Source organism: Astyanax mexicanus, chromosome 21 (assembly GCF_023375975.1).
Source record: "Astyanax mexicanus isolate ESR-SI-001 chromosome 21, AstMex3_surface, whole genome shotgun sequence".
Classification (NCBI taxonomy): domain Eukaryota; kingdom Metazoa; phylum Chordata; class Actinopteri; order Characiformes; family Acestrorhamphidae; genus Astyanax; species Astyanax mexicanus.
Window position 1 is genome coordinate 434,421 of NC_064428.1, and position 14,845 is coordinate 449,265.

Here is a 14,845-nt window from a genome sequence, read left to right on the forward strand (position 1 = left end):
TCCCAATCCTGCCCCCCTGAACTCTCTTCCTGCTCTACCCCTATCCCAATCCTGCCCCCAGCACACACTCGCTCAGCATCCTGACCCCCGACCCCCCACCCATACAGTACTGAAACTCTGCACTACAATACACAAAGTACTGGTCCCTTTCCAACCGGACTTGCAGTACACACCCAATACCTGCACTACTGATATACTTGCACTGTCAATACACACTTTCATTCCCCAAAAACTGTGAACTTTAAGTACTTTACGCACTCATTCACTTTACCAGCCTTAAGCTATATACCTTATTTGCACTACTGTTATACGGGTTCTATTTATACTGTCATTCCATCTCAATCACCATCAATATTGCATTATTGTCTTTCGTCATATAGTGTCTCTCACTCTTTTAGATGATATATCTTATTTCTTTTTACTTATATTTATATATCTATTTCTCCCCCACCACTACTGCACCTTGTTTTTGTCTCATGTATGTCTATTTGTGTCCCTGCTGTATTGTACCCATAGTGTCTCCCATTCTCCTTATTATATCTATTATCTGTACCTGCTGTAAAATTGGGAAGGAGAGTAACGTAAATTCAATTCTCTGTATGTCCTGTACATATGCAGTACTGACAATAAAACTACTTGACTTGACTTGACTTGATGACCAGCTCTCCTTCACCCACCATGTGGCCTCAGTTGCTCGGTCTTGCTGCTTTGTGCTTTACAACATCAGACAAATTCGACCGTGCCAAATGCAACAGGCCACCCAACTCTTAGAACAAGCTGTGATTATCTCATGCCTGGACTACTGCAATGCAGTGCTAACCGGTCTTCAGACCTGTGTGGTTAAGCCACTACAGATGGTCCAGAATGCAGCAGTTCATCTGGTCTTCAACCAGCCAAAGACAATGGGCATATGTAACCCCACTGCTCATTGAGCCCCACTGGCTACCAGTTGCTGCTCACATTAAGGTCTTACAATCGCCTACAAGCTGATGACAGAACAGCTTCCTCTCAGAAGCACCTGCTCCTAAAGATCTATGTGACCTCCTGCTCGCTGCGCTCCACCAGTGGAGTATTTACCAAATATTCACACAAAGCAATCCAGACTGCTCTCATACAGAGTTCCCCAATGGTGGATCAAACTACCTTCTACTACCAGATCAGGAGCGTTCCTCACTTTCATCAAAATATCACTGCCATTCAACACATTTTCACTATTTCCTAGAATTATGTCAGTGCACAATGTGAAGGGCTTTTCTAGATCCCATCACATATTGTAGATGTAAATAACCATAGCACCCGTAGAGTTGGTGGGCCTATGGGGACAAAATCAAGGCCTCTGTAGAGCTTTCTTTTTCTCTGGATCTGTTTCTGCTTGAATTCATGCCTTGTAAATTGCCAGAGGAACATCGTGGGATGGGGTGAGATCTGTTGGTTTGAGAGCTTCAGATTTACAGGTCAGCTGTGCTGCCTTATGCTGAGCTCTGGTGCCAGGACCAACCAAAAATTCACCAACGAACAGTTTGGAAACGTCCTGAAAAACAGTGTATAAAAAAAAAACTTTCTATTAAGATTAGTTAATTAAAAAGTTTTGTCACTCGGTCTGTGACTGGAGGTGAAGAGTAGTAAATACATACAGCCAATGGGATCACATAGAGAGACCACAGGTCCAAAATGCAGGTCCTGCATGACCAGAGCTGTTATAGAGAGTCTGACCACTTCTTGTTCCCCTGTTATATCACTGTTGTTTTTTTTTTACAATTTTTTTAAAACAATTTTTTAGCTATTCTGCCTGTTTGGTGGGTGGTGTTGGTAAGCTAGCCGGCTGGACTGTGGTTAGGTTAGTGTAGCTTCTCCAAAGTGACTTACAATAGTGAAATACCAAAGTAATTGAAGTTAAAGGTAAAAACATCTTTATATAGGGCCTAAAGGAGGTCAAAGGGAAATAATGGGGTAGAGGAGTGAAGGAGGGGAAGAAGGAAATGAGGTTAGAAGTAGTTAGTGTGTTAGAGGTGTTAGGAGAGTAAGTGCTCTTTGAAGAGCTCTGTCTTCAGGAGTTTATTAAAGATAGTGAGAGATTCTCCTGATCTGGTAGTAGAAGGTAGTTAGTTAGAGGTGTTAGGAGAGTAAGTGCTCTTTGAAGAGCTCTGTCTTCAGGAGTTTATTAAAGATAGTGAGAGATTCTCCTGATCTGGTAGTAGAAGGTAGTTAGTTAGAGGTGTTAGGAGAGTAAGTGCTCTTTGAAGAGCTCTGTCTTCAGGAGTTTCTTAAAGATAGCGAGAGATTCTCCTGATCTGGTAGTAGAAGGTAGTTTGTTCCACCATTGGGGAACTCTGTATGAGAACAGTCTGGATTGCTTTGTGTGAATGTTTGTTTGGTAAAGCGAGGCGACGTTCATTGGAGGAGCGCAGCGGCCGGGAGGTAGCGTAAGCCTTCAGGAGCGAGTGCAGGTAGGAAGGAGCTGTTCTGTATCACCTTGTAGGCGATTGTAAGAGGTTTGAATTTGATGCGAGCATCAACTGGTAGCCAGTGGAGCTCAATGAGCAGCGGGGTGACATGTGCCCGTTTTGGCTGGTTGAAGACCAGACGTGCTGCTGCATTCTGGATCATCTGGAGTGGTTTTACTACACAGGCTGGTAGGTCAGTTAGCAGGGCATTGCAGTAGTCGAGGCGTGAGATGACGACTGCTTGTACCAGGAGTTGGGTGGCCTGTTGCGTCAGAAATGGTATAATTTTTCTGATGTTGTAAAGCGCAAAGCGGCAGGATCGAGCAACCGAGGCCACATGGTGCGTGAAGGAGAGCTGGTCATCAACCATAACACCCAGGTTCCGGTGAGAGAGAGAGAGAGTCGATGGTTATGGCGAAGTTGTGTTGAAAAGATGGTTTTGCTGCTATAACCAGAAGTTCAGTCTTAGAGAGGTTTAGCTGAAGGAGATGCTCTTTCATCCATGAGGATATGTCTGAAACTCAGGTCGACCGGATCAGTACAATCAAATAACAGAACAACAAACAAATATCAGAACAAAACAACAGTACAGAGAGACAATGTGGAGCTATAGCTAATGGAACAGGTACTAATTTATGAATATAAAAATGTGACGGGCACATAATATAGAGCTATGGCTACGATATTAGTAGAAATAGGCAGTAGCTCACCACTGGCTTTCATTTTATTTATTTTTATCTTAATCTCACAGCTTCAAATACTCCTTTCATTAATTTTCTTTCTCTCAGTCAAAACAAAAACAACCCTTATATACACTGACTAAGGCCAGGGATTGTTTTTTTCAGCAAATATTTAATGCATGTTTTCTTATGTCGTGCAACAGGCGACCAACAATGCTAAACCTGTGCTGCCTTCCCAGCCAATACTCCCACTCATCACCTTCAAATGTTCTTTTGGGAGTTTTGTGGTGCGGTTTCCACAACGCGTCAACTTTAAATGTCTGCCAAGCACGTTCCAAGTTTTGGTATCTGTCAGGGTCTGCCAGTCTGTGATGATTTGTGAGCCTCTTCTCACATGTTGCATTATGGTTGGCAGCAGGTCTTTTCTTGTTGGACGGTCTATCACTACCTTCAAAACTGAGAGAGAGAAAATATCAGGAACAAAATGGTCAAAAACGATTACACAGCTTGACAATTAGAGACAGTTGCCAGGTTTATGGTTTTCCTGCCAAATTGGCTTTGATTGAAAATCCAGTCGCTGGTGACAATTCAGGGGTAGCGGATGCATATTTTTGGGCTACTTTAAAAAATTACAGAGGCCGCAAACAAAAAAAAAAGTGGGTGTTGCCTTGGATTTTATGTCAACACGGCGGGCAAACATATAATCTTCCTTAGAATTGGATTGATTACAACAATAAGAACCAGGAGAACATAACCTAAATAACAGCATGAAAAGAGAGATGATATAGAAAAAATGTTAAAGAGGAGAGAAGAGAGTTCAGGAGGGGCAAGATCAGAAATGAGGAGTCAAATAAAAGTCAGTTTTTAATTTTACTAATTATATTAAAATTAAAGACTGGTATTTAAAATGTTACAAAGGAACTAATAAAACACTAATGTTACAATATTAACAATATTATTAATGACTAAGATAAATAGCAATACTGATTATATATATATATATAATCAGTATTGCTATTTATCTTGTGTATAATATTACTATAATAATTCAAATCTGGGGTGTGTTTCTGTTACCAAACACAAAATTATCTACACAATGCTCCAATGTCATACCACCAATTGCTCTGTTCTTTGCAAGGGATCTTTTAAGATTCTGTACTAGTCTTTCAGCTAACCCATTACTCGCAGGGTGATATGCAGGTGAAGTTATGTGTTTCACTCCATTCTTAGCAAGAAAAGACTCAAATTCCTGTGACACGAACTGAGGTCTGTTGTCTGTTGTACTTCTTTTGGTAACCCATGAGTTGAAAACAAGGTTCTCAGTGCCACAATTGTTTTTGATGATGTAGTGGTGTGCATGGAAATGACCTCAGGCCATCTAGCATAAGCATCCATTACTACTAAGAACATCTGCTTGTGGTCCTCTGCAAAATCTGCAAAAAAAAAGGACTAGAAGACCATTTCCATGTATGAACGCGTGTAGTGGCAGGCATGCTACGCTGTTGCTGGCAACTACTACATTTACTCACCACTTGTTCAATACACTCATCTAATGTGGGCCACCAGAAGAAACTTCTGGCAAGGGATTTCATTTTTACTATTCCCCAGTGATGCTCATAAAGCTCTGACGGTAGTCTATCTTTCACTTTCTCTGGAACTACCACTCGTAATCCCCACAATAGACAGTCATCCTCAACAGTAAGCTCATACTTTCTCTGAAAATAAGGCTTCAGTGCTTCATCTTTTACATGCTTAGGCCATCCTGTTAAAACCAGTTGCTTAACTACCTTCAGTACAGGGTCTTTATCAGTCTCTTTAGCTGTGACGGGCAAATCTTCCAGATATGCAACCCTATAAACTGGATTAGATGCAACATTCACTCTAGGCTTCACAGGTAACCTTGACAACGCATCAGAATTGCTATGCTGCTCAGATCTTTTTGTATTGGATTTCGTAGGTATATGCGGCTAAAATGAGAGCCCACCTTTGCATTAGGAACTCCAGTTTTTTAATAAAGGCTTATGGTCTGTCAGTAACAGAAACTTCCAACCATAAAGGTATTCATGGAACTTTATAACGCCAAAAACCAAACCAAGAGCTTTTGAAAAACAAAAAACAATAGTTTTGTTCCGTTTTTGTCAACATTCTGGAAGTGAAGGCGATCGGTCTCTCGCTTCCATCTTTCATTTGGTGACTGATTACAGCACAGACTCCATACAGAGAAGCATCACCTGCTAGAACGAGCGGTAAATCAGGGTCATAATGTACTAACAACTTGTCAGACTGAAGAAATTGCTGACACGCTACTCTTCATGAATTCACACTTCTCATGTTTCACTCTGAGATTGTAAGATTCTAGTCTCCTAAGAACCTCATCCAAGTTAGCTAGGTGAGTATCTGTATCCTTTCCCGTAATCAAGATGTCATCTAAATAACAGATAACACCATCCATGCCCTGAAGCACTTGATCCATTATCTTTTGAAAAATAGCAGGTGCGCTGGCGACACCATAAGGTAGCCTGTTGTAAAATTACAACCCCTTGTGCGTATTGATGGTGAGGTAACATCTCGAGTTTTCCTCTAACTGCACCTGCTGATAAGCCTGGGATAAGTCAAGTTTGGTAAATTGCTGGCCTCCAGCTAATTTAGCAAATAGATCTTGGGTTTTGGGTAGTGGATACTGTTCCACATTCAACCAAGGATTGATCGTAACCTTGTAATCTTCACATATACGTACACGGTCATCCTTTTTGGTCACACAGACCATCTGGCTACCAGTAGTCTTGGTCTTGTTTCAAACTTGACATGTTCTAGTTTTGAGTAGTTGGACTCTATCGGAGCTGCCCATTCACTGTAGGTAGTAGGTGAAATGATCCCTTCAGCTTTTAGTTTTTTTGACTCTCTCTCCACAGCTTCTCGAAGTGCGTAAGGCACATTTCTTGGCTTACAGAACTTGGGTGCAGCCTTCTCAGTTACTTGTAACTTTGCTTCAATACCCTCGAGCTTTCTTAGACCAGGTTTGAATACAGCCGCATGTCTGGCACATACGCAGTCAACTGTTTCAGGAGCAACTCTGTTGACTTTTGACCAGTCTAGCTGTAGCTGGCTAATCCAGTTTCGTCCCATTAATGCAGGACCTTTTCCTTTTACCACTAGCAATTTTAGCTTTCTTGTGACATCCTTAAATTTCACCTTAGCTGTGAATTTTCCCGTCAACTTCAGTGACTCCTGACTGTACGTTTTCAGTACACAGTTAGCTGGGCTAAGCTTCACTGACTTAAACCTGCGCTGGTACATACCTTCAGATATCACAGACACAGCTGCGCCAGTGTCAACCTCCATTTTTACTCTGGCACCATTAACACTCACTTACACATGATATGGTTTCACAATGTCCCCTGTAGTTGTGTCCATTGCAAACAAGTCAACACCTCCACCATCAAAACTCTGCCTGGTGTCGATGCCCGACTCCTCCACCATACACTTGGAAAATTCCCAAACATCCTCTGCGTCGTCGCGGAGCTGAAGCAGAGCACAGCCACCATCTGTTTTTGCCCCTTTTTGTTACACTTGTGGCACTCCACATCCTTGAATTTACAGTCATCTGGTCTATGTCCCTTACCATTGCAACGATCACATGGTTTGCTGCTAGCCATAGACTTTTCCGTAGTCTCTCGTTGCTTTATTTTGGCTTTCTTTTCCACAACATTCGCCTTGTAGGTTTTCTGTGAAAACTGTTGCACACTGTCCTTTGTGATTTCAAATACAAGCGCCCTCTCGACTGCAGGTGCCAACGTTAATTCTTTATCCTTGTGGTGAGCTGTGCTGAGCAAGCGATCTCTCAATTCAGTGCTCCTAACACCACACATGAATCTATCACGTAGTGCTTCCTCTAAAAATGCTCCAAACTTGCATGTGGCAGCTAATTTCCTTAGGCTAGCAATGTACTCACTGATGCTTTCGTTTTCCTTTTGATTCCTTCCGTGGAATTTGCATCTTTCAGCAATAAAATTGCTTTCGGGAACGTAGTGTTTCTCTAAAAGTCCCACCAGATCTGCATAAGTTTTCTCAGACGGCTTTGCTGGAGCACACAAATCCATTAGCAAGCTATGCGCCCTTTTTCCTACCACCGTAAGGAAAACTGCCTTGGTCCTCTCTTGTGGGGTGTCTAGGCCATTAGCTGCAAAGTACTGCTCTAGCCTCTGACAATAACTCTAAAAACTTTCCTCACTTTCCTCGAAGTGGAAATCTTCCGGCTTACCGACCTCCATTTTCATTTCGACGGTCCTTTCACTCACCCACAGTCTCTGTGGCTCTGCTGGTGATAAATGTTGGACTTGACTTCCCTCGTGCACCACACGTGCTTCTTGCTTTACGGGGTTTTCCTCTGTAGTGCCCCCTGCCTCGCTGTCGCTGCTGGACATACTACCGTGTCTTCCAACTTAAACATCCCATCCTCATCGCCAAAACTGTTGTGTATTCGCAAACTAGTAAATTGTTTAAGCAGACAACTGGAAAGACATGAAGGCAAATATACAAGATAACACGTAGTTGGTTTATTTGATAACCACCGCCACTGAACATGAAGTGCTCTGCTTTTCACGCAGGAGCAGGCAAAAGACAAAAGACTCCACCCCTCGCTAGAGAACATCCAATGAAATACACCTTATTCACCAGGACCAAAATAAAATCCTATTCTTGAGTGTTGGAACACCACAGTGATCTTATTTATTAGTGCTGCGTTAGTGCTGGTCTGGGGTGGGCTTCCCGAAAGCCTCTTAAGGCCAAGGTCTTCATTAACTCGAAATTAAGATTGATCGTTAATTAAAGAGTGTTTCCCAAACCCGTGTGTAACTAAAGTACTACGTAAACTCGCTCGCAGATTAACAAGTAACCTGACCCAGTCGTTATTCTGAAAGAACTACTTTAAGTGGATTCAGCTTCTAGTTTAGGGGTGGGTTTCCCAGAGCTTTGTAACGCTAAGAACTTCCTGAACTCGTACTTAGGATTGATTGTTAATTAAAGTGTTTCCCAAACCCGTGCGTAACTAAAGTACTACGTAAACTCGCTCGCAGATTAACGAGTAAAAATGACCCAGTCGTTAACCTTAAAGTTTTACCTAAAGGGAACTCTGCTTGCAGTTCAGCACCTTGAAGACCAGGGACCGCCGATTTTGAGGGAGAAAAATGATTATCTCCGTGGTTTAATTAATATTATATAAATTATATTATATTATATTATAATATAATGCCAACTTTGTCTGCAACTTGCAGTCTAACTAAGCATTTTTTTATTAACCAAACCCATAAATAAATAATTAAAATCCAGATTAGCGATGCTTTAGTGAAGTCTCCAAGTCCGTGGATTCTGTAATCAGACTGTTACTGTGGAATACACACACTTATACACAATTCCCACCAGGCCGGGAATTACAGCACAACACTATATATCTCCATGCTAATCTTTGCAGCTTTGCTTAAACCGTGAGCATCATCTGCAGAAATTCTATGAGTGCACTGCAGCATTAATCTCAAAAGCTCTACCATTGCTAATCTGGATTTTAATTATTTAATCATGGGTTTGACTGGTCATTTCCAATATTCCCAGTTAGACTACAAGCTACAGACCAAGTTGACATTATAATATAACTATGGGGACGGGTTACTTGTTAATCTGCGAGCGAGTTTATCCCTTGTGTGGTGTTCGGGTCTGTGGGACCAGTTTTCATTTTTCATCAAATGATACAAAAAAATATTTTTTCTAACTCAAACTCATTGGCATTGGCTCATTTTTTGTAAAAAACATATAAAATCAAAACACATTTTCGATAAACACACACTGTACACCCCCCCCCACCCACACACACACACACATTTATATTACATACAGTATGTTTGGCCAAGGGCTAATAAACATTGCTTCATTTGTAAATTTGAAACTAAACAAATTTTCTACTCATATCTTGAGTTTAATTCATTTTCTTTTACATTTTATTAAAAAACTAATAAAAAAAGAGTAGCACTTTTTAAAAGAAATGTAACATAAGAAAGGTAAAGGGCAAATATTAACCGTGTAAGCTGTTTATATTGCTCGCAATTTAGGTGAAGCGAGCATGTGTAACGCATTTTAAGTAACAAGTAACAAAGTAAACCAGATAGCAAAAAGGATCTGGCCCGGATCCAGCACAATTCAAAACGGATCTGGCCCAGTGTCCTTTTGCACAGTGGGAAACGAGTAACAAAAATATGAACACCACACAAGGGTTAAGGCAGGGAGTTGGGAAACACTCTTTAATTAATAATCAATCTTAAATAGGAGTTAAAGAAGGATTCAAGGATTCAAGGAGACTTTATTGTCATTCGCATCTTATGTGGTACATGAGGTGGAACGAAATTGTGATCTCACGATCCAGTTTACACCCAGGAGCTGTTATTAAATAGATATATAGATAAAAGTACAATAAAGGAATACAATAAAAATAGAATATACAAAATAGTTAAAGATAAATACCCCAAATGAAATAAATAGAAAGAGTAGACAGGTTGCAGCAACAAGTCCAGAGTGCAAATGTGCTATAGCAGCATGAAATGAATTAGAGCAGTAGAAAATAAAGTGTCTCAGTGCGGGTAAAGTGACCGTGTTTGTGCAGTAATTGTCCTTGGTATCAGTGCAGTGTGTTGTTAAGTGGAGTTTAAGAGTCTTACAGCTTCCGGAATGAAGCTGTTTCTCAGTCTGGTTGTTTTGCACTTGATGCTCCGCAGCCTCCGTCCTGAGGGAAGCAGGACAAAAAGTGCATGTGCTGGGTGGGTGGGATCCTTCCTGATGCAGGTGGCCCTCTTCCTGCATCTGGAGGTGTAGATGTCCATGGTGCTGGGGAAGCTGACTCCAACAATCCTCTGTGCAGCCTTCACCACCCTCTGCAGAGCTTTCCTGTCTGCAGCAGAGCAGCTTCCATGCCACACGTTGATGCTGGAGCACACGACGCTCTCCACCACACATCTGTAGAAGGAGGTGAGGACTGCGCTCCCGAGTCCAGCTCGTCTCAGCCTCCTGAGGAAGTAGAGCCGCTGATGTGCCTTCCTGACCAGAGTGGAAGTGTTGTTGCTCCAGGTGAGGTTGCTGCTCAGGTGCACCCCTAAGTACCTGTAGTTGTCGACCACTTCCACTGCAGATCCTCCAATGTGCAGGGGGAGGTGGGCATGCTTGCCCCTTCTGAAGTCCACAATCATCTCCTTTGTCTTTTTTACATTGATGCAGAGGTTGTTCTCTCTGCACCAATCCTCCAGGTGTTCCACCTCCTGCCTGTAGCTGGACTCATCTCTGTTTGTGATGCATCCAACCACTGCCGTGTCGTCCGCAAACTTCACAATATGACAGCCTGGATGGAGAGGTGAGCAGTCATATGTGAGCAGTGTGAACAGGAGGGGGCTCAGCACACAGCCCTGAGGGGAGCCAGTGCTGAGGATTATGGAGGGGGAGGAGATGTTGTGAATCCTCACAGACTGCGGCCTGTTGGTCAGGAAGTCTAGGACCCAGTTGCACAGGGAAGAGCTCAGTCCTAGTGAGGAGAGTTTATTTATCAGGGTCTGAGGAATCATGGTGTTGAAAGCAGATGTGAAGTCCACAAAGAGCATACGGACGTAGGAATCCTTCTGCTCCAGGTGGGTGAGGGCAGTGTGGACCACGGAGGAGATGGCATCCTCTGTGGATCGGTTCTTCCTGTATGCATACTGGTGTGGATCCACAGTGACGTTGATGGTGGCTTTGATGTGGGTCTGAACCAGTCTTTCAAAGCACTTTGTGACTATCGGAGTGAGGGCCACTGGCCGGTAGTCATTCAGACCTGTCACTGCGGAGCTCTTGGGGACTGGGATGATGGTGGCGGTCTTCAGGCAAGTGGGGACAGCTGCCTGGATAGGGACGCGTTGAAAATGTCGGCCAGGACGTCCGAGAGCTGGTCTGCGCAGTCTCTTAGCACCCGTCCGGGGATGTTGTCCGGGCCAGCAGCTTTTCGGGGGTTGATCCTTCTCAGCGTTCTCCTTACTTCTGCTGGTGTCACTCTGAGGGGCTCCTCTCCTGGTGAGTGTGGGAGTCTGGTGCTGGGGGGGTGTCAGGATTCTCAAAGCGGGCGTAGAACTTGTTGAGAGCCTCAGGCAGGGATGGGTCTTTGGAGCTTTGTGCAGCGTTGGATTTGTAGTCCGTGATGCACTTGATGCCCCTCCACATGCTCTGTGGATCCTGGGAGGAAAAGTGTCCCTGGATTTTCTGAGCATATGCAGCTTTTGCCCTCTTAACTCCAACAGTCAGCTCTCTTCTAGCCCTCCTGAGTTAATCCGAGTCTCCAGATGAAGGCAGCATCCCTGGCTTTCAGCAGAGAACGCACCTCTGCGTTCAGCCAGGGCTTCTGGTTTGGGTAGCAAGTCACAGTCTTGGTGGTAGTGACATCCTCAGTGCACTTGCTGATGTACCCAAGAACAGCAGATGTGTATTCCTCCAGATCCAGCTCCCCCTCACACTCAGCAGCCTCCCTGAAGACCTGCCAGTCTGTGCAGCCGAAGCAGTCCTGCAGCACAGCGTCGCCGTCACTGGGCCACACAGTGATGGTCTTCTGTGTGGGTTTGGAGCGTCGCAGAAGTTCTTAGGGTTACGAAGCTTTCGGGTGTGATGGAAATGTATTTAATTAAGGTGCTTCATAATCAATAAGGAGGGTAAATTATTCTTTAATCATGTATGTAATTGTGACTGGAGATACGTGACAAGCTGCAGAGATTAGAATGTGCGTACGTGGCTCATATGGGCGTGCAGGACAGGTGATCACACAGTCACATCCCTCAGGCATCAACCATAAAACATATGTGGCACAAGTGACTGACCAGTGCATTGGAAGGTTCACTAAAGTCACTAAAGTGTAAGCTTCACCCTCGCCCCAGGCTGTAGGAATGCACCAGACGGACTGGATATGTGGACATTTTACCATATAAGGCAATGGCCTGAGGGGACCTAAAAAGGTTCAAATACGCTGAGATGTTGGCTGTACAGGGGGAGAGACCTAAATGCATGCTTTGTAATGTATTCTGTCTTTTCTCCAATTAAATAATTGCTACTCACTTGATCCAGACTCAGATGTTCGTGTTTGTTCTGTCACTAATCTTTATTTTCCATCACACGGGAAACCCACATGTGGTCTTGTTTGTTAGTACTGCTTTTGTGCTGCGTTTGTGCCCTTAAAATAATTTTTTGTGCGATTTTATTTATTGAGTTATTAGGTGAAAATGATTTAATATGTGACATCACGCAGTCCCTCAATGGTACCGGAGTCAAACTACCCGCGCTTCGGAAATTCCCAGTCAAGTCATCTGCGCTTTAAATTTAGATGCGCGTATACACGCGATATTACGGTAAACAGAAACGCAGGCAGAGAGCACGCTGAAAAACACAAGAGAAGGGAAGACGGACAGGTTTCAGTCAGTTATATTAATTCAGACATACATTAAGCCCAGAAACGAGAAGAAAACTGATTAAAATAACTCACCTCACTGTAGATTCTGTGCAGTACATTATCTATTTGATATAATACCATAACAATCCCATCAGTGTTTAAGAGAGAGAGAGAGATTTTATATTAATATTACTTTTTTCAATCCATGCTTCAAATTAAAAAAGTTTTCCAAAATTCCAAAACAGATCCAGTACCTTGTCCAGTCCTAGTCTAGTACAGTCCAACCTAGGCCCACCTGTGCAAGTTTGGGCAAATTTCACTGAATTGTTTAATTTATATTATTTTTAACTTTTATTTTTCTTTTTAACTTTATTTTTAACTTTTGTTGTAAAAAAGAAAATGAAAGGTGGGTTAACCCCCACCCCTCATCCGGGGTACAACTCCCCTACGTATTCGTTTTGATAGAGTCGCAGACAGGTGGAGTGAAGTTGAAAGCAAACCAAGTATTTATTACTGAATTCAGGAGAACCAATACATACAAGACAGTTAACAGCCGTCCCAGTAAAAGTTCTGACCCCCCCTCTGATCTGACTCCATGTTTTATACCCCAAAATGACGTGAAACCTGCTGATGAGGCGTTGCTAAAATCATCTCATGTTAGCATGTGTAATTTCACGTGTTAGTACTCAAGTCTCACGTGTCTGACAGGACCACTAGTGTCTGACCTTGACTGTGTTCTTCCAGAATTGAACATCGTGGCACTATCTGTGTGTGTGTGCATCACCCCCCTCTTTGAAGCAGCTGCAGGTTTCAGGGAGGCACCCCCCACACACAGAAGGCCGCTTTGATCTAAGAGCCTCCTCTGTAGCAATTTAGTCTTGTACCGAGCGTACCAGTCGAGTTCATACAGAGTGTACCAGCCGATGATTGATGGCCGTTAGTTAGGGTCATGCAGTGAACGAAATGCCTCAAGCATGAGCTACCCTAGTCACACAATAGATTTCATATGTTATATGCTAATGTGTTAATAACGCGTGGTTAGTCCGCCATACAATAGATCCTATGTGTTAGTAAATGCCTGATCAAACAATGTTTTACTATATGTGTAAAGAATATATACTGTGATTATTGGTTAATCTTCTATATAAATGCGTATAAAATACACTGTGAGTATTGGTTAATGCATATAAAATACAAGGTTTCACACCTTTATGTAATTATAGATACTAAGTTAAGTAATCATAATTGAAAGATATTTGTCAATACACCCAAGCTATAATAAACAGTTACTCTTCACTTTATTTTCTTTTATTTTTAACTTTATTTTTCAGGTACATGCTATTGTTACGATAGTGAAATTACATAGCTATGTAGTTAGACAGTGTTTAGGTTTATGTTGTAGAGTGTAGTTCATCACGTGTTCTGTATACGTACTCCAGTAACCAATCACCTTGTTATATGACTATAGTTGGGAAATATAGGGGGGGAAGATTGTTTTTTTCAGTCAGTTGTGTGCTCGTTACCCCTTGGTGTGGATGGTTAGCCTTTACCACTGCACTGAGAGAGAGCACTGACCTTTTATGCTTGTAATCTCCGTTTATCCAAGTATTTAGTAAATTCCAGCCATCCAGAACATTTCAAGTTGTTGTGTGAGTCATTTCACGCCTCCAAAACTCGACGAACACGACAAGTGGTGTCAGCGCGGGATAGCAAAGCCTGCTAGCTGAGGAGCGAGTGAAATAGCCTGCTAGCTGAGGAGTGAGTGAAATAGCCTGCTAGCTGAGGAGCGAGTGAAAAAGCCTGCTAGCTGAGGAGCGAGTGAAATAGCCTGCTAGCTGAGGAGTGAGTGAAATAGCCTGCTAGCTGAGGAGCGAGTGAAATAGCCTGCTAGCTGAGGAGCGAGTGAAATAGCCTGCTAGCTGAGGAGCGAGTGAAATAGCCTGCTCGGAGAGGAGCGAGTGAAATAGCCTGCTCGGAGAGGAGCGAGTGAAATAGCCTGCTAGCTGAGGAGCGAGTGAAATAGCCTGCTCGGAGAGGAGCGAGTGAAATAGCCTGCTAGCTGAGGAGCGAGTGAAATAGCCTGCTCGGAGAGGAGCGAGTGAAATAGCCTGCTCGGTGAGAACCAAAAACAGCCTCCATAGACGTAGAGGGAGAAAGTGAAACTGATGGTCACTGCACGTGTTGCCCACGAGCTTGCCTGCCTGATTAATTCACGTGGTTCATTGAATATTCATCAGGCTATTGAGTATTCATTCATAGGAAAGATGGTTACACCCTATACT